A 14,522-nucleotide genomic window follows, 5' to 3' on the forward strand; every position below is an offset into this window, starting at 1 on the left:
GAATGAACAAAATAAATCAGTAACTTATGTTGGATTGACACCACTTTTCGTCAGCTAAGACCACACACGGAACTGTAAATGACATCAGAGAGGTAATTCCAGAAGCACTTCAAGGTTTCTTTAAACGTCTGTGCAGTGCAAGACATAAATAAGAAACGCAGAAAGATAATAATGGATACTCTGACACACCGGAAATAATAACAGTTGAATTATATAAAACTATACGAGGTGTGAAGAGAAGGAAATCAGGAGTAATAGTTCTACGACAGGAATGGTTGAAAGCTGGTGGGGAAGTTACACAAAAACAACATGCAAAATTGTTTACAGAAAGTTCTCCGAAAAGGAACAGTGCTCTTATTACTCCTCTTGAAAGGAATGGAGACAGACAGACATAAAAAGCTATCCATCCCATTACTTCCTATTCGTAATGTACAAGACAATAACCAGTGGCAAAGAAATGAAAACATTAGATCTTAGTTGACCAAAGAAACATATTGTCCTTACGAGCAGATGTAGACCAATGGATAACGTGCATGTCGTAAACAAAATTATGGAATGGAAAATTTACTATGAAGTACTGCGTCGTCTAGAATCTATAGATTTTGGGGAAGTTTTTGACTTGCTTTGACTGACGGCTGCTGATATAGAAGGACATGATTCAAATATCCAACCTACGATTTTGTGTGTGTGTGTGTGTGTGTGTGTGTGTGTGTGTGTGTGAGTGTGGGCGTGTCATTGTTATAGCTCGCATTAGAATTCATCAGAACTGTGATAAATGAGTAACCAAAAAGTGCATTTGGACAATACTACTATCAACCCTAGAGAAAGGTTTCAGATCCTCTGTCTGGTAAAGCGAAGAAAGAGTAAGTGTTACTGGAACGTACCCAAACGTATTTCGTTCTGGTGACGATGCTGATGTGTTCGCTTGTAGTCCAGATAAAGGACACTAATGGATGAACTTAATAAAACTAATTTTAAAGAAGGCCTGGAGATAAAATACAATAAGAGAAAAATGATGTAAACCAACACATTGATAAGAAAATAGTACCCGCCAAGAATGGAACCATATCATCAACTGAGATGTATTTGTATTTACGACAATTAGAATCATTATTTATTTATTTCGATGTCCGTCCATTCTAAGGAAAGAATGGCCTGTAATGTGTTTGGTATACTAAACAGGGTTTTCAAAACGAAGATTACTGAACGCCTTACAATCAGTGTGAATTAGCGTTTTTGACTCATGGCCGTGAGATACGGACTCTTAATGCGAGAACTATTCAAAAACTGGGGGCTGTACAACCATCAAAGGACAGATACATGCTGTATATTACTGAGAGAGCCCGGAAAACTAACAAGCGGATCAGGTAAAAGAAGGCATAATCTGGAATGAAAGACGTAGTAACTCAAAATGAAATGTTGGTGGATGGCAGCCTGTGACGATGCGAATGTACACTATGTGAACAAATGTACCCGGACACCTGGCTAAAAATGACTTATAAGTTCGTGGCGCCCTCCATCGATAATGCTGAAATTCAATATGGTGTTGGCCACCCTTAGCCCTGATGATAGCTTCCACTTCGCAGGCATACGTTCAATCAGGTGCTGGAAGGTTTCTTAGGGAATGGCAGCCCAGTCTTCACGGAGTGGTGCGCTGAGGAGAGGTATCGATGTCGGTCGGTGAGTCCTGGCACGAAGTAGGCGTTCCAAAACATTCCAAAGATGTTCTACAGGATTCAGGTCAGGACTTTGTGCAGGCCAGTCCATTATAGGGATGTTATTGTGGTGTAACCACTCCGCCACAGGCCGTGCACTATAAACAGGTGCTCGATCGTGTTGAAAGATGCATTCGCCATCCCCGAATTGCTCTTCAACAGTGGGAAGCAAGAAGGTGCTTAAAACATCAATGTAGGTCTGTGCTGTGATAGTGCCACGCAAAACAACAAGGGGTGCAAGCCCACTCCACGAAAAACATGACCACACCATAACAACATCGCCTTCGAATTTTCCTGTTGTCACTACACACGCTGGCAAATGACGTTCACTGGGCATTCGCCACACCCACACGCTACAATCGGATCGTCACATTGTGTATATCACACCACACACCGTTTTTCCACTGTTCAATCGTCCAATATTCACGCTCCTTACACCAAGCGAGGCGTCGTTTGGCAATTACCGGCGTGATGTGTGGCTTATGAGCAGCCGCTCGACCATGAAATCTAAGTTTTCTCACCTCCCACCTAACTATCATCGTACTTGCAGTGGATCCCGATGCAGTTTGGAATTCCATTGTGGTGGTCTGGATAGATGTCTTCCTATTACATATCAACAAGAACAAACTGAGGGCGCGTGTGTGAATGTTACACTCTTCAACTGTCGACTGTCTCTGTCAGTCAACAGACGAGATCGGCCTGTGCACTTTTGTGCTGTACTAGTCCCTTCACGTTTCCACTTAACTATCACATCGGGAACAGTGGACCTAGGGATGTTTAGGAGTCTGGAAATCTCGCGTACAGACGTATGACAAAAGTGACACCCAATCACCTGTCCAATTTGGAAGTCTATGAGTTCCGCGGAGTTCTCCATTCTGCTCTACTGAGGTCGCTTATACGGAGTACCTGACAGCAGATGGCAGTAAAATGCACCTAACATGAAAAACGTATGTTTTTGCGGGTGTTGGGATAATTTTGATCATACGGTGTGTGGCAGAAGGGCCAAGAAGGGTCTTTGCTAGATTTTCAGAGTTAATACCGAAAGGACGCGCTAATGGAAGCTGTGTGGATAGCATTAGAAAACAAGCATAGCAGCAAAGCCGGGGACTGTGATTCTTTCATAAATCTCAAGGAAGCCTTTATTCAGCAACGGATATAAAACACTAATGTTGACTTCGATGAGATCAGTTCATCAAGGGATACTGGTTGACTATAGAATTGTACTTAAAATCGACGATCTTTAAGGAAAAAAATCATATTTATGGGTAAGGACACATGGCTGTTTGTGGTTATAAAATACAAAACACCAGGCAAATTAATGTTGTACTTTACGAATGAATTAAAGGATAAAGAAAATTCTAAACAGATTCAAACGCACTTCTTAGATGGATACAACAATTAATAAGGAAAAAATGTGATAAATGTATGTAGGAAGGATCCTGAGAAACAGAGTGGCGAATTCAAAACCAAATCGCGCGGGAACCGCCAGACGTGTGTAGTCGCACTGTGTCAGGCAGGATATTCTTTTTCTCTTATGTCCACAACGGGAACGCTTGTTTTTTGTGCGTGTCATCGCAGCACGCACAGGCGTAACGTTGGCTCCGCTAGCGCCGGCGGCACACGTCGCCGCTCAGACTATGTGTAAAATTATCTCGGGCAGAAATCTCGCTCTTCCTTTTTCTACTGTATGAGTGACGTATTTACCGATCGCCACAGCCGTGCCTTCATAACAATGACGCGCCACAGCCGCCAGCCGCGTTTTAATACCACATATGTGGTTCGAGACGCCCTACGAGCATTAGGACGCTTTTTGCGTGGTGGTGGTGGTAGTGGTGGTGGTGATGATGATGACGATGATGATAATGATGACGATATGGGCGCTTCTTTCCAGAATCGGCGAGGAAAGCAATGAGCGTACAACACTAAGACACAAGACGGTAAGATTTGTTTTCTTCAGGCATCATTGAACAACTTCCATGGTACTGAAGGAAGACATAAAACATCAAAATCTTAGTAGAAGAGAAAATTTGAAATATCAACAAGAACAAACTGAGGGCGCGGGTGTGAATGTTACACTAAGATGAGGAGAGGAGAGGAAGTCCTGGTGTACCAGAGACAGTTCTCAATTGAGATGGCGTAGTTGTAAGACGGTGGACTTACATTAGGAAGGATGGTGCTTCAGATTCCCGTCCGACCATCCAGGTTTGGTTTTCTGTGGTTTCCCTAAGTCGCTTGATATATATGCTATGATGATTTCTTCGGAAGAGTACAGCTGAATTCCTTCCACATCCTTTCTACACCAGTAAAACTCAACATCAAGTGATAGTTATGAAATTTCAGAAGATAATAGTCTTCGTCTGCCGTAAATAAACAAGGAGCGTTCGTTATATATCTCTTTCTACTTGTCTAGGCATTACAAAACGGCGGGTATGTTGTACCTTTTCATAAGCAACACTGTCTTCTCTCTGTGTGCTGATTATCTTTAGCTTCATAACAATTCCTTTAGAAACTGTAGGTCAGCCACGCTTTCGAGTGATTAATCTGGGGAAAATATGATTTCTAATTGTTCCTTTAGCTCTGGCTGTTAAACGGAACACTCACACCTCTACACACACGGCAGAGAGAGAGAGAGAGAGAGAGAGAGAGAGAGAAAGAGAGAAAGACAGAGACAGAGAGAGAGAGAGGGAGAGGGAGAGAGAGAGAGAGAGAGAGAGAGAGAGAGCGAGAGAGAGAGAGAAATAAACCTCTGGCGTGCGATCTTGTGAGGCAAATCTGCTCCGAGTTAATTTTACGGCGCCCGTAGTGGTATTACTCATGGTAACCCTGGCGTCTCTGGTTATAATAGCTGCGGCTCGTTTAACAGAAATGTAAACAAAATTACTTTGAGCGGTTTTGAATCTCGAGTGTTCTCACAGCATCGGATACCGTTCCTCCCGTACTCAGCGCTCCATTAGCTACCAGTCGACGCCACGGCAAACGTCGCAGTGTTTACCATAATACGATAGATGAAGTGGTACTGATTGCTTCTGATTGTTTCGTAAGCATCTGCTGCTTCTGTTACAACAATGGCACTTCATCGCAAATCTGATTAATGCCGTGAGTGACTCCTTCATTTAGCGAAGCGTAGATACGTGGTGCTCAGGTTGCTAATTCCACGAACACCATTCAACGCTGCAAACCGGAGTATCCCACAGGCCTGTCTGTCACTCTCCTAAACGACCAGTGAAACAACTTTATGATAAATAAACATGGCAAATAGGAAGAACAACGGAGAGGCAATACGTTCCCGGTAAGAAATAAATTTACAGTGTTTCCTGGAACCGTTTACAACGCAGTCGTAAGATTTAGAAATTGTGTGCTTGTTTAATAATGATAAAAAAGGAGCAGACAACATCTGCGAATTACTGCCGCTGAACGTGAAACAAATTTACCGATCTCTTATTATTTATTTATTTTTTGAGGTAATCTGTGTGAGTGTGGTAACCAACTCGTCGCCATTCACTAAGATTTCTAAAGTATATTCAGCTATAGAGACCAGAGCTGGAGCACACTGGCCTGTGAATATTTAAAGCCCAACTGTTTCCGAGTCATAAATTAATTACATAAGAAATTAGTGACTATAAACAGCTCTGACGACGTAACAAACTAAACATGTGCATCCACAAACAACAATATGTGGCCCTGCTGTTTTCCCGGGAATTTCCATAACTGTTATATAAATTCTGGGTTGGCTCCTCTTTTACGCCGTACATAGTACGCAAACAACTGAACTTAAAATTTATACGGCGCAGCTAACTCTCTGCAATTCCAGGTGCCGTGACATTTTCTTTACGATAATTTAGTTGTCCTCACCAACTTCGTAATACCCTTCTAGTCACATAAAATTTCGGCAGCCTAGGATGAGTAACAAAGCGCTATCATTTACTTCTGGAGAAGGAAGAAGGGAAGCCGGCCGTTGTGTCCGAGCGGTTCTAGGCACTTCTGTCCGGAACCGCGCTGCTGCTACGGTCGCAGATTCGAATCCTGCCTCCGGCATGGATGTGTGTGATGTACTTAGGTTAGTTAGGTTTAAGCAGTTCTAAGTCTAGGTAACTGATGACTTCAGATGTTAAGTCCCATAGTGCTTTAAACTTCATGTAAATTTGTGTTAAACGGTTTGGGAAAGCTGCTACAAAGAATAGAAAAGAAAGATAAATAGCAAACAAAGATAACCAAGTAAAAGAAAACAAAATAAAAGAGATAAAAACAAAACACGATCAACTATGACCCGCCTCCACGTGCCGGGACACGGGCAACGGTGCGATCGGATGTGGGAACTGGTGTGGAGGTTCAGCCGTATCAGCGCCCATATACCGATCGCAGCGGGTAAATGGTCAATAAACACCCACCTTAAGCAATTAGGTGGTGGGTCGTAAAATCAGGGCGGCAAGTGAAAAAAAGTGCTTAGAGCCATTTGAACCATTTGAAGAAGGGAATGAAAACAACAAGATGTAAAGACAATGTTTACATAACTTCGAGTTATTGTACGGTACATATGCTTATTATCAAACATGTAGTGTATCAAAGAATAAAATTTAATTATTTCGAACATTTATAGGCAGATCAGTGAGACTGAGACACTGACGTAAGATAACATGCACTATTTCTCGTAGGCTACAAGCATTAACACGATAGCAAATGGAGAAAGAAAAATAAAACTGTAGACGTTGTCAGTCGACCAAAACATAAAAGAAACGCTCTTAGTAACAAGGAAGTACTCATGTAAAATGGGTTCGATAAGACTATTCCCTTAATGAAGATGGAAGGTCAGTTTGCGCGAATAACGTCACTTCGAACGTAACAGCTGACTGCGAATTAGAAACAGTAGGAATGGAGGAATAGCTGAAATGGTAGGTATCTGGCAAGGTAGGAAAAATCAAAGAAGTCAGCTGCGCGCATTTACATTTTTCACTAGACTTCATTTATACCAAGTGTTAATGGCAAGAGCTATTGGGAATCTACACTGGAAACTTAACTTACATACCAGAGAAATAAAATTAACTGAGAAACAACAAAATTTACTTAAGACCTGGCCGTACTAACAAGGAACCGGGCCTGCTCGTCACCCCGACTTCGCCCAAATGAACGGTATATGCAGGACTAAGGAAAGTGAGGGAAGTGGGAGACCTAGATGCCCAAGAGTTTAGAAAGAATAGCATTTTCGGCGCGGATCGGGAGAGGCAAGAGTCATTTATGTTAGCGTAGTTTCGAGGCGGTGAATGGCGCAGCGAGAAGAGAACAGATCGATAATCCAAGGGTCGTGGGGACGAGCCCCTGGGCGACAACTGCTTTTACTCACCATTTTTTCGTCACTTACACTGCAAATAACAGAAATAATCCACAATAAATTGTACTTATCAATATTTTCATTAAAAGTAAGAGAAAGAAAGGCAATGGAAAATTTGGGATTATAAATAAATTTATAAGAAAGGATTAAGGCGTACACGAGGACCCTGAAACATATTTCCTGGAAAGGAGTGTAAGGCGTACGCGAGAACTTCCTGTATAAAATTAGACCATTTAATTACTTTACAGCTGATGATTTGTATGCTATGTGGTTATTTTCATCGTAAAAACAGGGAATGCAGTAATTTTCCAAGCATCTTGCACACGTCATAAACACAGAATTTTACAATTACTTGGTTGTTTTAAAGTTTCTGTACAAAAAAACTTGGTTTACATGCATAAACGGATCTCTCTCATGCACAGTTAGGCAGAAAACCACGAGTAAGGCTCGAAGGTAAAAATGTGACCAATGTGACCAACATAATACGAAATGATTTATACTTTAATTACGATCTCATCTTGGAATGTTATTTACAGAGTCCTCGTGGACGCTGTAAGTACAACCATTTCTTGCAAATTGATTTGAAATTCCAAAATTTCCTTTGCCTTTACTTTTCATGCCTTTTATGAAAATAATTAAAAACTATACATTGGGGAGTATTCCGTTTATTTGCAGTGTAAGTAACGTAAAACTTGTGGACAAAAAAGGTTCCCGCACAGGAATTAGACCCCACAAACCTCCCAGTACTGGTCTGTACTCTTCCGCTGCACGAACCACTGCCTGGAAACTACTCCAGTATTAATGGTTCGTACGTCACCCGATCCGCCACAAAAACTCTTTTTCTAAACGCTTGGCCACCCGGAGCTCCCACTTCTGTTTCTTGCATATCTGGAAAAGCTGTGCGTAGACCATAAACGTAGACAGAGTCGGTGATGATGAGTAGGTGCGGCCTCCTTGTAAGATGAACAGCAACACCTATCATTTTCTTACAGACACATACTTTCCGTACGAATAAAATACAACGATTCTTATGTTCAAGGAAGAGCTGGGTTGCTACATTCTGCATAGACTCTCCCGTGAGACATTAGTCATCTTACTGGAAAATCAGATGTGTCGATGTAGGTGGGTTACAAAGGTATCTGACATCTTCGTTAGTATTGTAGTGTTGCGGAATAGTAAGGAGTTGGAAACGTGGAATATTGTCGAAGTTTCGTTGCCTATGCCAAGAGGTAAGAGGATTGCAAATATATACCGGAATGTGTCGTCACGCAGGGGCAATGGCCTGGTTACACACAACAGGCGAGAGAGAATTGCTTAGCACGCGGGTTTGTGTTAGACGGAGACTTTCGTAGAGTGTAAGACAGAGGTATAGCGTCAACTGTACTGCATTTCACAACTTCGCGTCATAAGTCTGCCGCACAACACGTAACTCTATCCCAAGAACACCTAAGGGGCGAGTACGACAGATGAATCAGCAGTATAAGTGGAAAGAATGTGTTCATTACAAACGAGCACGACGTCAGGACGTCGCTCGTGCTTCCTTTAAATACGCCAGCTTTGATAGCAACAAGGCATTCGCAGTTAGACTTGCAGTGAGATGTTGTACTGGGCGCTGCGTAGCGCTCAGCCCGGTGATCGACATGTTAATCTTCATTAAGCAGGTGTTACAGTAAGGGCGGCCCATCCAGCAGCAGACGTGAGGGAACAGTACCACCTCTGGTCCTCTCTGCTGCCGCTGTCAATCATCAACCCAGGATTAGCAGACATCGCAGCAGACTCGCACGCCGCCAATGCTGACCACATCAGTGAGCCATCGTCGAGACCGTGCGGGGCTTAGGCCCTGTGCATCCGCCGTCACAATCGGGTGAGCCGACGACGCTGGGGGACTGCAGCCCGTTCCACCCTTCCACTGCGGACGATCCACAAGGAGGAGCACGGAAGGAGACGGGGTGGGATAGAGCACATTCCGCACTACGAGAACGCCTCTCGTGCCGACAGCGCCGGGACTCCAACCCGGAGCCTCCTGTTGTCCGCCGCCGAGCCGACCGGCCAGCCAGACGCCGCCAGTCACGCCGGCCGGCCGGAGCTGGTGTCATCGCTACGAGTCAGCGAGGACTCGGGGAAGGTCGTTGATATCACCAAGTCACATTGTACTTGGCAGGAATAAAGGTGTTATGAATTAACAATGTTTCTTTGGCGTTTTTGACGCGTCCACAGTCATTTCCTAGCATCCTGACAACTAGAGAGGTCACCGCTCGGCCTCCAGTCCACCGTAGGCGACTGGGACCACCGGGGCACCTACAGTATTAATGATTCCCAGTGTCTATATACTCTAAACCTAAGAAGATATAAATATCTGCGATACCTTCATCTGTGAGTGCACACATTCTCATAAACGTGTTGATGACAGTTTTGTGCGTCATCACCATTACAGAAAAATGGCTCTGAGCACTATGGGACTTAACTTCTGAGGTCATTAGTCCCCTAGAACTTAGAACAACTTAAACCTATCTAATCTAAGAACATCACACACATCCATGCCTGAGACATGATTCGAACCTGCGACCGTAACGGTCGCTCGAAAAAAATGGTTCAAATGGCTCTGAGCACTATGGGACTTAACATCTATGGTCATCACTCCCCTAGAACTTAGAACTACTTAAACCTAACTAACCTAAGGACAGCACACAACACCCAGCCATCACGAGGCAGAGAAAATCCCTGACCCCGCCGGGAATCGAACCCGGGAACCCGGGCGTGGGAGGCGAGAACGCTACCGCACGACCACGAGGTGAGGGCTAACGGTCGCTCGGTTCCAGACTGTAGCGCCTAGAACCGCTTGGTCACTCCGGCCGGCAATGTTATGCACTACCTTCCATCAAATATCACACTGTCATTACTTGCCCGGTGCAAGCCAGCAGTGAAGAGATGTATTAAGACTAGTGAGTGTATGTGTGCCGTTTACTAAGATTTTATATACGTTCTGTATAAACGAACAGAAACGTATCCACATCTTCGACTGAGGTGACCCATACCGTTTCCTTTGATGGCTCATGTTTTCGTAGCATTATGTGTAACTGTACTGGAATCCAGCAATGGTGAATGTGGAAATGATGGTGGGAACAGCAGGAGATGTATAAGGCTGTGAATGCGTCACTGGCGCTTCCCCCCAGGAGGTTGGTAAGCGGGACCGCACACAAGTCGATGTGCAAAGCTTGTGTATCATAAGAGTTTGCCGATATTTCCCTTGGAGAGGGAGAGGGAGAGAGAGAGAGAGAGAGAGAGGAAAAAGCGGATGCTCTGTCATCCTGAGTGGAAGTCAATATTTCGCCTGGGGTGACGTGTGACGCCCGTGCACTGCGGGAGTGCGCAGAGAAAATTTCTGCAGGCGCGTGTCCAAGAGAAGATTGCGTTATTTACGAAAATCAACCTCGGAGTGATTTATTACCTGGAAATTCCCATCTGCGTGCCAGTGAGCTGATTGGCAGGCGTCACGTTTCATGAAGAAAAATATAATTCTTCTACTTTCATTTGAAATATTGTTGAAAGTTAATTATATTTTCGTCTATGGCGATGTCATACGGGTAGGGGGTCTCAGAGCGTATCTGTTAGTGGTTTCTCACAGGGGGAAGTAAAAATGCAAATAAGCTGTTACTGGATTCAGTTTCATCTTCTTATAGAAACTTTAGAATCGTTACAGACTAAATTGAACGTTGTAGAATATGAATTAATTATCCGTTGCAGAGAGAGAAGCTTTGATATTGTTTGTAGAGTGTAATTGGAAACGTTCAGTGGATGCGTAGGAAACTCACCGCCCTGTTCAAAGACGTTACGAAAACTTGACACTTCAGAATTAAATGAAATAAACTGTAATTAACTGGGATCACTCTCAAGTAATTTTGATGTACAAAGATCGATCCGTGGAGGAAGAACATTATATAATGCAAACAGAATTGGTAGTAAATAGAAATCAAAACCTTTGACAGAAGCTGTGGCAACGGCTGAAGAATGATTTCTAAGAACATTAGCAACTCCGTTTGTTGATGTGGAAGAGTGTTTTTGGATAGATTAAAGAAGTGGAGTAGCTGGCAGCGCACTGAAATGAAGATATTAGCATCCAGGGTTTCGTAAGAGCTTACTGGAAGAAGCTGTTCGTAACCAACAGAACATAATGTTCCTTGATGACTAAAGAATACGTGAATGTAAAATTAATCCACAGTGAATTGAAGCAGCAAGATTGTATTTAAAACAGTGCTAAACTATAAAGTAAATGCAAAACTGTTTCCGGAAAAGAGAGGATGACGAAGAAGTAAGTTTCATTTACAGAATTATTGCTGGAGAAGGTAAATTATTAACAAAAATATTTGGTTATGGAACACAGTGGTTGCCGCTAGTGAATTAATCACTACTGGACCAAAACTGCTTATAAAAAGTCTATAATCACGTTTTCGTGTTGTTTGAAGTCACAGTAACGGTTTCAGTATCGGCCGAACTGCAAGAAGCAGAAGCTGTCTGAAGTCTTCTGTTTTGTTTACATTTAGTAATAGATGCTTTTTCGCAATACAACGCAAGATTAATAAAAGTATTGCGGATTGATAGTGATACAAATCACCCATTTAATGTAACAGAAAAATACCAGTAATAATCTAAAAATAATGAGAAGGTAGATGCCGCTCGTAATCGACTGTACAAAGAATAACTGTTTGGACGTCAAAGCGACTTGCACAACAGTTTCAGTGCAGAATGAGATTTTCACTCTGCAGTGGAGTGTGCGCTGATATGAAACTTCCTGGCAGATTAGAACTGTGTGCCGGACCGAGACTCCAACTCGGGACCTCTGCCTTTCGCGGGTAAGTGCTCTACCCGCCAGAAAGATTCATATCAGCGCACACTCTGCTGCAGAGTGAAAATCTCATTCTGGAAACATCCCCCAGGCTGTGGTTAAGCCATGTCTTCACAATATCCGTTGTTTCAGGAGTGCTAGTTCTGCAAGATTCGCAGGAGAGGAGCTGTAAAGTTTGGAAGGTAGGAGACAAGGTACTGGCAGAAGTAAAGCTTTGAGCACCGGGCGTGGGTCGTGCTTGGATAGCTCAGTTGGTAGAGCACTTGCCCGCGAAAGGCAAAGGTCCCGAGTTCGAGTCTCGGTCTGGCACACAGTTTTAATCTGCCAGGAAGTTTCAGTCTCAGTGCACATCTCCTTCTCCCGAAAATGAAAGGAGAAGTGATGGCATGATTAGTGGACTGATAGCCCTATCGACTTACCTTGGCCTCAAGTTCACAATACACTGGGATCACCGTCAGCGTCCACTGCTGAGATGTCCAAGTTGTACACAGGCAGTGAATGGCGTCTCGACGATAAACTTTAGGTCTATGTTAGGCAGCGGGAGAACGTAGCAGTCCCCAATTTATTTCTGATAGTTTTTCGTTCTTATAGTTGTTAGAGCTTATTATACAGATTGGAATTCCACAGATCTGATAGTAATAGTTTTAGTTCCTCCCTCCCAGCGGACACCGCCTTATCCTAGACACCTTCAGGCGCGGGGGGGGGGGGGGGGGGTTCTGTAAGTGTAGGGAAGCCAACCTCCCTAGCGGAGTAAACCCTAAAGGAATCCAAGTCCTCCAAGATGGGGGTTGGACGTGGGGCCAATAACCCCACGCTGTAAAAATTACATATTACGGAACCTCAACAACAGCCTCGGATGATGGGTGAGACACAAAAAACACGACCTCGGCAAAGAAAAAGGACAAAAGATTTGGCAATAGTAACATGGAATGTACGAACAATATTGAAACCTAGAAAAATGAAAGAAATAGCTGATGAGATCATGAAGTTCAAGTACAATATTGTAGCGCTACAAGAAATAAGATGGCAAGGACAAGGACAGGTAGATATGCCCAAGTATTCTCTGCTGTATAGTGGACCACACAGAAGAACAGGACAAGCTGGAACGGGATTCAAATAACAAAGGAGGTTGTTAAAAATTGTTTTGGGATTTGAACCCATAAATGAAAGACTTAGCAGACTGAGAGTGAAAGGGAAATTCAGAAATATAACGATATTAACAGCATACGCACCAACAGAGGAAGCAGAAGAAGAAACAAAGGAAAAGTTTTATGAAGATCTAGAAAGGGCATGCAGTAAAGTACAAAAGTATGATCTGTTCTTAGTTATGCGAGATTTTAATACACATGTTGGGGGAAGCGAGTATGGAAGAGTATCTGGGAGATACACACTAAATGAAGAAAGTAACGAGAATGGAGAAATGTTATGTCAGTTTGCTGCTAGAAATAATCTAATCATCATGAGCACCTGTTTCTCACATAAAAGAATACATCTCGGAACATGGAAATCAAATGCAAGTGGAGTAGTCAATCAAATAGAGTATGTGTTAGTAAAGGCAGGGCGTGCCACGTCAGTTATTGATGTGAGGAGCTGCAGGGGCCCTAACTGTGACTCAGACCACTATGCTGTAAAAACTGTAGTGAGAGAGAAACTATCTGTAACACCGAAACCAGGCATGGAGAAAAATACAACCTGGGACACAGAAAAACTGAGTGACCCAGGAGTTGAGAAAGCATATCAAGCAAAAGTTAGAGATGCACTGACCCCCAGCGAGGAAACAATGGGAATCCAAGAGAGATGGACTAAGATCCAGAAAGCACTGAAAGAGGCAGCAGAAGACATAATCGGGATGAGAAGTAATACAAGAAATAAGTGGTTTGACGATGAATGCAGGCTAGTAATAGAACGTAAAAACGCAGCAAGACTGAGAATGATACAGAGAGAAACTAGAAGAAACGTGAAGGTGTACGAAGAATTAAGATCCAATGCCCAAATAATATGCAAGAAAATGAAAAAGGAATGGCTGAAATCAAAGTTTAAAGAGATAGAAGAATTAAGGGAGCAGAATGAAAGTAAGAAATTCTATCATGCCGTGGGAAAGATGAGAAAAAATTTTCAACAAAAACAAAATGCTTGCAAAAACAGAAACGGTGAGATAATAATAGATGAACAAGAAATATTGCAGAGGTGGGCAGAATACTTTGAAGATATGCTTAACAAAAACTCTGATCAGGCCCCAAGAGGTACACAGGAACAGGGAGAGAACACAGAGGCAAGAGAAACTGAATGGGATGAGGCACAAAACCCAACAATGCTGGAAGTGGAAACAGTGATAAATAAAAAATAACCGTGCACATGGTGAAGATGGGATCGTGTCAGTCCTAATAAAATCAGGGGGCCAACCTCTGAGACGTGAACTATTTAAACTAATAAAGAACATATGGGTAAATGAAAGCATGCCGGAGGAGTGGAATACTGGAATAATATGCCCAATATATAAGAAAAGAGAAAAGCTGAATTGTGAAAACTATAGAGGCATAGCCCTACTGAATACAGTATATAAGTTTTTCTCTGGAGTGCTGAACGAAAGAATAAAGAAGTGTCCTGAGAAGATACTCGGAGAATACCAATGTGGATT

At 43.0% G+C, this 14,522-nt stretch overlaps 1 non-coding gene across 1 annotated transcript; it reads left to right on the top strand.

Moving 5' to 3' along the window:
* Positions 1–12,119: 12,119 nt before the first annotated feature.
* Positions 12,120–12,194, top strand: Trnas-cga (transfer RNA serine (anticodon CGA)). The gene has a single exon. It is a non-coding gene; the product is annotated as a tRNA-Ser (tRNA).
* The last annotated feature ends 2,328 nt before the right edge of the window (positions 12,195–14,522 follow it).

This window comes from Schistocerca cancellata, chromosome 4 (genome assembly GCF_023864275.1).
Source record: "Schistocerca cancellata isolate TAMUIC-IGC-003103 chromosome 4, iqSchCanc2.1, whole genome shotgun sequence".
Classification (NCBI taxonomy): Eukaryota; Metazoa; Arthropoda; class Insecta; order Orthoptera; family Acrididae; genus Schistocerca; species Schistocerca cancellata.